The following is a 10750-nucleotide window of genomic DNA, read 5'->3' as shown; positions in this document are numbered from 1 at the left end:
GCCGCACGGGCACAGGCGAGGTTGGCCGCGGAGGGTCCCTTTGTGTCCCGTCCCTCAGTGCACTCGTCTGCTGTTGTTTCCGGTGTGGGGTCTTGTTTCGTTTTGTTGTTTTTGCAAAACTCGTGGGGTCCACTGCCTAGGTGCCTCTCGGGTGCACAGCTAGGAGGGAAGTGACGGAGTCACGGTTATACGATACTGTCAAATTGGTTTCCCAAGTGTTTGTACCAATTTATATTTTCACAGCAGAATACAAGTCCTTGCCGTCTGGTATCCATAATAGCACTGCGTAGGGTAGGACCTTTTCATTTTTGCTGGTTTGGTTATTGTAAAAAACAAAAGGAAAGCAAAAAAGGGACCAACACCAGACAACACGTGAGGCGCCTTTTGAATGTCTGTTCTCCTGTGCAATAGCTATCCGTGCATTTGTCTGTTTGCTGTTGGGCTGTTTGTCTTCTCTCTTCATAACGTGTAGGATTATTTACATATCTTAGACACTGTTCCTTTACCAGTTTAAAGAACTGTCAAGACCTCTCCCGGTTAGTGGCTTGTCATTCAACCTTATTGTGTGTACGAAAATGAATATAGTATGAATATAGGCAGCCGTATGAATATAGTAAAATTTATTGTCTTTTTTTTGGTCACAGTTGAAGTCTTTGGGATCTTGTTTAAATCTGAGATTTTCAATTTACTTTTTAGCAACATGGCTCTTTGTTCAAAGGAACCCACAAATTGCCCACACTGAATGCCCACCCCTTAGAGGACCAGTTCTTTTCTTGAATAAATTTTCCTGGGCAAACTATCATAAAACAAAGATCTAATTGCCATGCAGATTAATTTTACACATTTTCTTTTTAAAGATTTTTATTCATTTATTTTTAGACAGAGGGGAGGGGAAGGAGAAACAGAGGGAAAGAAACATCAGTGTGTGGTTGCCTCTTGAGCACCCCCTACTGGGGACCTGGCCTGGAACCCAGGCATGTGCCCTGACTGGGAATCGAACTGTTGACCCTTTGGTTTGCAGGCCGGCACTCAATTCACTGAGAAACACCAAGCAGGGCTAATGTTACATATTTTTAAATAGTTAACAAAATAAATATGTGATGCACATATTTATTTTATTTAAATAATTGAATTTTGATTGCAACAACCATGAAACAAGAAGAATAAAGACAGAGAAATCAACACAATTCTACAAATGCTTCCAGAAATCACCTAGCGAGCGCTCAGCTCACAAGCTAGGCCAGCTACAGGCCACCAGGCCAGGCTCCAGGGTGCCGAGACTCTTCAGCCACTTTTTTTTTTCCAGATAAAATTAAGTTAATCTAGTTCACAAGATGATTCTTTCTTTTGCGAGGTAATTTCAGAACATTGCTACATAAGCTCTGGTTATGCACTTTAAATATGGATGTATTTTTAATCCAAGTTTCCAGGGAAAGTCACTGAGTAAACTTAGTACTTGTTTTAAATAACAAATGTATAAATGACACAAAATCACAGTATTTTGGAATGTGATGGGATCCTGGAACATTTTGACCAAATGCCCTCATTTTATGAACTAGGAGGCTAAGGTCCATTTTCCGGAGATCCTGAGTTGCAAGAAGCCCACCGAGGAGGAGCTGCCTAGAAACAGAGGGGTGGGGCTGTCCAGGGAAGCCCCTCCCCTTGGATGGGCTCCTCAAACCTGAATGGCTGCCTCTGGACATGTGGCCTGTCAACGGTGGAGCTCATCTCAGCCACCTCAGACCAGCATCCAAGTGAGGTGCCTGGCCTGCTGCCCGCCTTGGGCCCTGACAGTGGGCCTGGGGTAGCAGACCACCAAGGTGCCCTTTGGGCCTGGTCTCCCTCACCTCCCTGGCCCTGCCAGCAGCAATAGCACCCCTAGGAGGAAGGTGAAGGTCCCTGTCAACCTCACCTAGTCTTTCCTTTCCACCTGGGTTATGGTCTGGCTGTTACAATGCGGACACGCCCATTTGTCTTCCAAGTGGATGGATCAGCCTTCACGGGGCCGCTGCCACGGGTGGGCTGGGGTGGGGAGGTGCCCTGTGGGCCCTACCAGCTTTTTGGCCTTGGGGCCCCAGCCCAAGGAGTCCAGGGCTGGGAAAGTATCCATGAATCCGCCCTGCCCTGTGTGGCTCAGTCTGTTGGGCATTGTCTCACAAAGTGAAAAGTGACCAGGAATCACCATTTGATTCCCTGTCAGGGCAAATGCCTGGGGTTGTGGTTCAGTCCCAGGTTGGGGTGTGTGTAAGAGGCAACTGATAGATGTTATTCTCCCTCCCTTCCCCTCTTTCAAAAAATAAAATATTTTTAAAGGATATCCATAAATCTTGTTTCCCCAGGGAGCCCCCATCCCATGGCGGCTTCCTCCAACCATCTGACCAGACTGCGGCCGCAGACACCTGGGACCCCCGGGACCCCCGTCCCTATTCCCCACTTTTTGCCTCAGGTGTGAGATGAGATGACACCTCAGGCCCAGGTCCTGGTGGACTTTCTGGAAAATCATGGGAGTGTCTTTCCAAAGATAAAGGCTGCAGGGCTGGGTGATGCAGCCTCTGTGGACCATCAGCCCCCAGTAGGATTCTGGTCCTGCTGCTCCCTCTCTGTGTGACCTTGGGCACCAACCTTCTCCACTCCGTGCCTCCGTTTCCCTCTCTGAGAGAACATTTTCTTTAGGGCTTTTCGCACAACGCCTGGGATGCTGCAAGTACTATGTAAGGGCAAATAATTATGCGCTCGCAGAGAAGGGGTTGCTGGGAGGAAATGACTACAGTGCCCCAGCGCCAGCCAGGCAGGCTTCCCAAATGCCTCTGAGGTTGATTCATCCTCCCCGGCCCTGGCGTCTGTGTCCCCCTCCGCCCACACACCCACACTGCTTCCCGTTAGTGAGGTGGCGTCCTGTGCTCTTGCCATCCTTGCTCCTCTCTTCCACGCTGCCAGCTTCACCCCGGAAGTTGCCTTCAACCACCCCGACCCTGGTCCCCATGGGAGGCAGACCTGGCTCGGGGCTGTTTGCAGTCTCTAGTCCCTCTCCCTGAGCCCCGGGGGAGCTCGCACAGCCAGGCCTATGGCAGGACCAACCTAGTAGATTCCCAGATGGTTCTTTTAAGCTGGAATGCTTGACTTCCTGTTTTGTTTTCCATCAGCAGTTTTCAAAGCAAAACTTTCTTTCCCATAAAAAGTATTTCTTCAGATTACTGACATTCATCCCACTCTGAGAATGAGGGCGATTTGGGGCTTTTATCTGAATGAAGTTTTAGATTACAGACTGCCCAAGGAAGCAGTGGATGTTCAGAGCCCTGGTTCGACCTGGTGACCTGGGTTCAAATCCCCCCCCCCCCCCCGGAGGAGCTTGCTGGTGATCGGACTTCTGACAAATTACTCAAGGCCTCGCTCAGTTTGTCACTGCAGATAAAAATAGAAAAAAATTCTTCACGATAGACTTGTGGAGACTAAATACAATGTCACAGTAAATGGCTTCTCCAGTGCAGAGACCGGCACAGGAAAAGCCCTCACTGGCCAAGGAGACGGAACATCTCCCTAAGCTCCTCCCAGTCGAGGCTCCACACAGTGGTCCAAACAGAGGGCGGGGCAAAGAGCGAGCTAAAAATTCATGAGAGGAGTTCACAGTGGAAAAAGACTGAATAGAAGACATTAGGAAGGCGAGGGAGAAAAGACTCTGAAACTCAAAGAAGCAACTCGAGGCTCCAACCTGGATCCTCCTCTAATTATAATGAAGGGAGAATTCTGTGTAGTTTTCCAAGAATTTCCGCAGCTTCGGAAGGAGTGCAGCTTGGACAAAGAATGTGAAACATTCGACTGACCCAAAGGTCTCTGTCACTCGTGCAGAAGTTTCTATGGGCCCTTAAAATATACATATATGTGGTGCATATTGCCAAGTGAAAGAAGCCAGTCCGAAGAGGCTACAGACTGCATGAACCCAACTCTGTGACATTCTGGAAAAGGCTAAGCTTTGAAAACAGCAAAAAGATCAGTGGTTGCCAGGGGCTAAGAGAGGGGAGGGAGGAGGATCGCATGGGTGGAACACAGGCGACTTTTAGGATGGTGAAACTACTCTGTATGACACTGTAATAGTAGCTTCCTGGCCTTATAAAACCCCTTAAACTAATGAACATAGAGAGCAAACAACGTAAACTATGGGTTTTAGTTAATAACGACAATGTATCACTGTTGGTTCAATCATTGTAATAAACGTACCACATTAATGCAAGATGTTAATAATGGGGGAAGCTGTGTGCCTGTAAAGGGAGTTATATGGGAATTCTCTGAGCTATCTGCTTAATTTTCTGTAAATATAAAACTATTGTGAAAAATGCAGTCTAGTAATTTAAAGCTTGTGTACTTGCAGGAAGTATGATGTGGTGCAAAGAACATGGGACCTGGTGACAGGGAACGCTGACCGATGGCCACTGGTTAGCTGAGTGGCCCTGGGAAAGCCCCTTGCCCCCTGAGCCTAGTTTTCTCATCCTTAAAATGAGCCATTATGCTTGATTATCTCTAAACATCCCCTCTGGCTTTGAATTGCTGTGCCTTTACTATTAACAACATTTCAGAAGGATAGAGTGACAGACAGTCTGAGTCTCTCAGGAAACAGCCCTATGAGTAAAGTTCAAGGGACGTGTACTGCAAGAAGTTTAGTTCTAGGAGCCTCCCAGGTAAAATAGAAAACGTCAAGTCCCTGCCCGGTGCCTTGGCGAGTCGGTTTTCCCAAATACCACCCGGGCGGTGACAGCAACCGAAACACTAAACAGCTTCCGGTCCCTACCAGCTGGCGGGTTTCTTCCCTTCTTGGCTCGGCCTAGAGTCATATTTTATTCATGAAAATTGAGGCCCTGGGAGGCCTCGGCATAAACAGGATGTAAATATTTGCGGGTGGTGGTGGAGAGGTGGTATTTGAGCAGGGACTGTCCGAAGTGGGGACCTCCAGGACAATGCTTGCTTGGACCCGCCCACCTCCATCTCGTCGATAGGTGGGGGGTGGGAGGCTTGTGCAGCCTGTACCCCTGATTGGAGACCTGGTTTGGAGACTGGTTCCCTCCACGTGAGTGGGGCTGTTGCTTCCCCTGGTGCCATATCCCGTTTCCGTTATCACGGGACCGTCCTCAGCTTGAGACTTAGGACTGGCTTTTGGGCACTTGCCGAAGTGCCAGAAAGCACCTCTTGTGCTTTGTGGAGTCCCTTCCCGTTCCCCAAATTGTACCGTGTTGTGGCGTTGTCCCTTTGCTTATTCCAGTTGTTCCACCTGGTGTGAATTTACCTCTTTGGGCTTCCGCTGGTCTCTAAGACCCCCTCCAGATGTTTGCATTGGACAGCGCCCCTTTCCCGGAACTCAGAGCTCCCCCACCTCTTGGGCTCCCACGGGGCAATAACCCTCGCTCAGCTATAGTTACCTGGCCTGGCGTGGGTGTCACTTCCTCCAAGAAACTGTCCCTCATGTTTCCCCTTCAAATCAGGCCTCCCCACCTCTTGGGCTCCCTTGGGACAATGACTCTTGCTCAGCTACAGTTACCTGGCCTGGCGTGGGTGTCACTTCCTCCAAGAAACTGTCCCTGATACTTCCCCTCCAAATCTGGACTTGAAGCCTTCCTCCACCCCACTGCCTGAGACTTCTGTTTGAGCACCTGCAATGCTGAGCTGAGGCCCTTCCTCTTTATCCTGCACTCAGATAGGGCCCAAACCCTTCGGTCCTGTTCACTAAGTAAATACTTGTTGAATAATTGAATGGATAAATGGACGGATGGGTCGATGGGTGGATAGATGGGTGAAGTCGTAGTGTATTTGCCGCCTGTGGCTGTGGCCATCTTTGACTTGCCGTCACGCCCATGTGTCTGCGCAATGGAAGTCAGACCACCCTCCTTCAGTGCCTTACACTCACTGTGCATTTGTTGTTTATTTTTTGCAGGTCTGTGCACCCAGGATGCTGCCTAGAGCATTATAAGTAGCAGTCTTGGTGGACTTTCACAGGGTAAAAAGGATTTTCAAAGTTACACCCTGCACCCAACAGCTTCAGGTATGAGGAAAACATTTCTGTGAGACATAACTTCTTGGAAATGACACCCTGCCCAAGATTCCCAAAGAATGTGGTGAGCATGTATGGGTATGAGCAGGCATGCTGGAACTAGGCTTCGTTGACTATGTTCTTGACACTCTTCAGATAATGAGACCATGCTTGGCTACTTCTGAGATTAGGAAAAACATGAAATATACACCCCAGATGGGAGCACCAGCCGGCCAGATTGGACCCAGCTGAACTACTCCGTCTGCAGTGGAGGTGGGATGGAAATGGCAGGCACAGCCTCACGCTGAGAAATAATGTCCTGGGGAGACTGCTATTGAAAGAAATGTCAGACTGCCTGGGTGAGGTTTCTTTAAGCACAGTTAATCAACCTCTAATTCATCCTGTGTGAACATGTTGATTATTTTCACTACGTATAAGACTTCTTAGCTTAAAATAGGCTCCGTGATTTAGCAGAACAAATATCCCACAAAACAGAGAGTTCAACAGGAAGCAAAAAAAAAAAAAAAGGACCCGCAGCAGCCTAGAGGGCCTGCCTGGGCCTTCCCATTCCTTCTGGAAGTGCCCAGGCCTCCACGCACACGGCGGTTCCTGCATTTATGGGATGCCTTAGGACAGAGGCTCAGCCCCGGTGTGTGCTCAGGCCCCCAGACCTGCTACGTCAGAAACCCTGTGCCCGGGACTTAGCATTTGGCTAAAACTCTAGGCGATTCTGTGTGGCCAGGCTGGAGAACCTGACGGGGCCCACCCGAGACTCTGCATTTCCAACCTGCTCTCAGCTGAAGCTGATGCTGCTGGTCCCTGGGATACACCGGAAGTGGCAAGACTTTAGGCAGAATAATTTTTCACTTGAAATAAAGTTTTGAGGACACAAGCAGTTCCCAAGTAATTCTTACTGCAGAAGATTAAAACTAACAGAAATGCATGGAGCGAACCATGAGAGAAAGTTTACCCCGCCCCCTTTACCCGCACTCCCTCCACACCACTGTCCTTCCCACGGGGAGATGCAACTGACGTTTGTGGCTCCAGGCAGAGTTATAGCCTCTTTTTAGATACATTAGATTATTTTTTCTGCAACTTTCCCCCCACAAGATTAGTGTCATAGATGGCCTTCATATTTCAGGGACTATGTAGTACGAACATATCATCATACCATGTGGGAATTTACCGACCCATTCCAGCAGTGATGGACTTGTCTTATCATTTCCTGTTTTCTGCCTCCCTAACTGGCTGCAATGAGTACAGATGAGTGCAGTGAGCATCCTAGTACAGATGTCTTTGTGCACATGTGTAAACACTTCTGTAATACAAGTTTCTAGAAGCAAATTCTGGGTGAGAAAGAATGTCCACTGCTCACACATCACGTCTTAGGCAGTTTTTTTGGTGGAACGCCAAATCACCCAGGTGACTCAGCCCCCCTACAACCCAGATTTGACACCCTGTGGCTTCTGGTTTTTCCAAAAACTAAAATCACCTTTGAAAGGGAAGAGATTTCAGACCGTTGGTGAGATTCATGAGAATACGAGGGGGCAGCTGATGGTGACTGAGAAAACTGTGTGAGGTCCCAAGGTGCCTACTTTGAAGGGGACTGAGGTATCCTTATCCTATGTACTATGTGTCTTGTATCTTGTATCTTGTATCTTCTTCAACAACTGTCTCTATTTTTCATAGTACATGGTTGGATACCTTCTGGACAGACTACGCACACACACCAGATTGGAAACCAAAGAAACACAGCCACTCCCCGCTCTCATATGCTGTTGATGGAGCAATAACTGGATGCGGCTGGAAGTGGCTCGGTGCTCTGGTCCCCTGTCCCTCAGCAGACTTGGAACTGGCCACGTGGAGGCCAGGACAGACATGCTGACTGAGAACAGGAAGCAGAAAGCGCTTGGATGAATAAACAAACAGAACAAAATTAGAAGTAAAGACTCCAACAGCCTAAAGATCCTTGCTGTAGAGTGCGGGTGTAGAGTCCCCCACACGCCCGTAGTCTGGGGTCATTCCCACATCACAGCACACACATCACTTGGCCTTGGTGGTAATGACCCTAAAGTGCCAGGGAAAATCCGGTACCCTTGTTTTTAGGAGGGTAAGGAAGTGTGTTAAGCAGTTTTCAAAGTTTCCTAATTGTTAAATTTAACAGAACAGTTAAAATGAAAACCTTGGCATACAGAGGGCACTTAACCATAGCACATCTTTATGTAGAACAGCTTGTTCTCTGGAAGGGTTATTGAAGTATCACTATTCAGGATTTGCTTAAAGCAGGGCAGGCTCTCCTTGAAATCATCAGCCTCACCCACTCTAAAATGCCAGCTTGTGAGAAAAAAATAAATGTCTGAAAAGATGTATCTCAGTGTATTTCATAGACATCTTCTCAGCCCCTCGAAATAGACATGTGGGGAGGCAGGACCAGAGCTTTACTGCTGAGGGGTGTGGAAACCGAAAAGACACTAGTCCTCTTGGACACCTTGGCTCAGAGGCACCGAATTTAGGCTTGTGCTGTGCTTCCGTTTAAGGCCTCGCTCACAGGTCACTTCCCTGTAGAGCCTGGGCCACTCCAGCCACAAGGGACCCTTCCCTTCCTGTGCTCTTCAGGTGTGCGGGACATCTGAACACCTGCCAGGATTCTCAGACTGTGAACTTGTTGTCAAACTCATGTTTGCGTCTCGAACCATGGTTCGAACAGTGCTCCCAGAACAGTGCTCCCAAAACAGTGCTCACATACGGCTGGTCCTCTGTGCGCTGACCATGCAAGAGTCACACCTGGACTCTGTGGCACAGCCTGTCCTTGTTGAAAGGGCAGCCCTCTCTGGAATGGGTGCCTGTGGAGACAGTCCTACTGGGTATCACCCTGTGAACTCATTAAGTGGAATGACAGGAGCAAGACACACACTCGCACACTTGGAGACACAGACCAGATTCAGGGAGAGGCTCAGAGAGGTAGAGCCAGGCACAGAGGGAGGACCTTTCAGGTGGCAGGTGTGCCTCCTCTGTGGACAGAGTGACCTTAACCCCAGGATACCAAGGCCCCCAGGAAGCTCCTGGACTGGCCGAATGTCCTCAGGCAGACGTGAGAGCAGCTGCTCAGACACGGGAGGAGCACAGGCTCAGGAGAGGGAGGACCTTTAGGTTGAGTCCGGGCTCCATCTTCTGCACACAGAGAAACCTGCGGTGCCATGTGCCTCAGTTTCCAAACCTGTAATGGAGGTAATTACAACCTCACAGAAGAGTTTTGAACAAAAGCATAAAGCCCTTTTACCTGGTCCAATTGTTAGTTACTGTCACGGACCCTCCGCAGGGCCTGAAGACAGTCACCAGCCCCAGACGCTGAGGGGGGGCCAGGTTGGCAGGCTGCGAGGCAGCCGCCCAAGGTGGACGAGCAGGCCTGAGGTAGCGGCTGTGGGCTGAGCATGCATTTGCAGCGGGGCCTCATCGAATCTCAGCAGCCCTCAGTTTTCTCATCTGTAATAATAGTACTTGGCCCTGATGGGTGTGGCTCAGTAGATTAGGTGTTGTCCTGCTAACTGAAAGGTCACCAGTTCAAGTCCCAGTCAGAGGTTCAGGGCACATGCCTGGGTTGCGGGCCAGGTCCCCCAGTTGGGGGGCTGTGATAGGCAACAGATCCATGTTTCTCTGGTGCATTGTTGCTTCTTTCTCTCTGTTTCTCCCTCCCATCCCCTCTCTCTAAAAATAAGTCAAATCACCCTGGCTTGTGTAGCTCCGTGTTTTGAGTGCAGGCCTGCAAACCAAAGGGTCAATGGTTCAATTCCCAGTCAGGGCACATGCCTGGGTTGTGGGCCAGGTCTCCAGTAGAGGGCGTGCAAGAGACAACCACATGTTGATGTTTTCCTCTCTTTCTCCCTCCTTTCCCCTCTCTAAAAATAAACAATAAAATCTTTTTAAAAAATCAAATCTTTAAAAAAAATAATAGTACTTGACTATTGAATGGCACTTTGAAAAATTCCCTCCGGACACTGCTGGTTGGATTGTGTGCTAGAACCACCTTTCAGGACACCGGTGGCAGCGCCGGCCCTGCGGGAATGTGGCTTCCGGTGCCCACTGAGACAACTTCTGTCCACTGAAAACGTTACTTGGAAAGTTACTTAAAAACTTTTGTTTTTGCCTTGTGAAAGTTACAAATTTAAAAAACCTCATTCTTCCTCAAACTTTCAAGTTTGCTTTACAAATCTTACTTTTCTTCTTTTAACTCTGGCAAATTTTGACAATAACTTTTAAAGGTCTTTTTAGACTCTGTATAATTAAATTCTCTGAAGTATTTTAAATGACACTTACAGGTTTAATATATTTGGTTTTCTTTTTAAGTATCTCAGTTTTCTGCCAAACTTTCAAAGTACTTAAATGTATCTTATAAAGCTAATAAATCAAATTTGTAATATGCTGAATCTCAGCTTTTTTTAAACATCTGAATACTATTTATAAATTTGGTAAATTTCAATCTAAAATCACTTTTTAAAAAAGTGATTGCCAAGTTCTCATAAGCATTTCAAATTATTTTTTAAAAGATTTTATTTGCTTTTACAGAGAGGAGAAGGGAAGGAGAAAGAGAAGCAAAGAAACATTGATCGGTTGCCTCTCACGTGCCCCCAGCTGGGGACGTGGCCTGCAACCCAGGCATGTGTCCTGACTGGGAATCGAACCAGGGACATTTTGATTCCCAGGCTGGCACTCAGTCCACTGAGCCACACCAGCAAG

At 48.1% G+C, this 10750-nt stretch overlaps 1 long non-coding RNA gene across 1 annotated transcript; it reads left to right on the top strand.

Annotated features, from left to right (window-relative positions):
- Positions 1-4845: 4845 nt before the first annotated feature.
- On the top strand, positions 4846-7951 carry LOC128628056 (uncharacterized). Its single transcript, XR_008392388.1, has 3 exons — positions 4846-5059; positions 5921-6028; positions 7706-7951. It is a non-coding gene; the product is annotated as an uncharacterized LOC128628056 (long non-coding RNA).
- The last annotated feature ends 2799 nt before the right edge of the window (positions 7952-10750 follow it).

The sequence above is a fragment of the Artibeus jamaicensis genome, unplaced genomic scaffold, assembly GCF_021234435.1.
Source record: "Artibeus jamaicensis isolate MK-2021 breed Jamaican fruit bat unplaced genomic scaffold, CSHL_Jam_final contig_1582, whole genome shotgun sequence".
In the NCBI taxonomy this organism is placed as follows: domain Eukaryota; kingdom Metazoa; phylum Chordata; class Mammalia; order Chiroptera; family Phyllostomidae; genus Artibeus; species Artibeus jamaicensis.
This window is presented reverse-complemented; position numbering and strand designations above follow the sequence as displayed.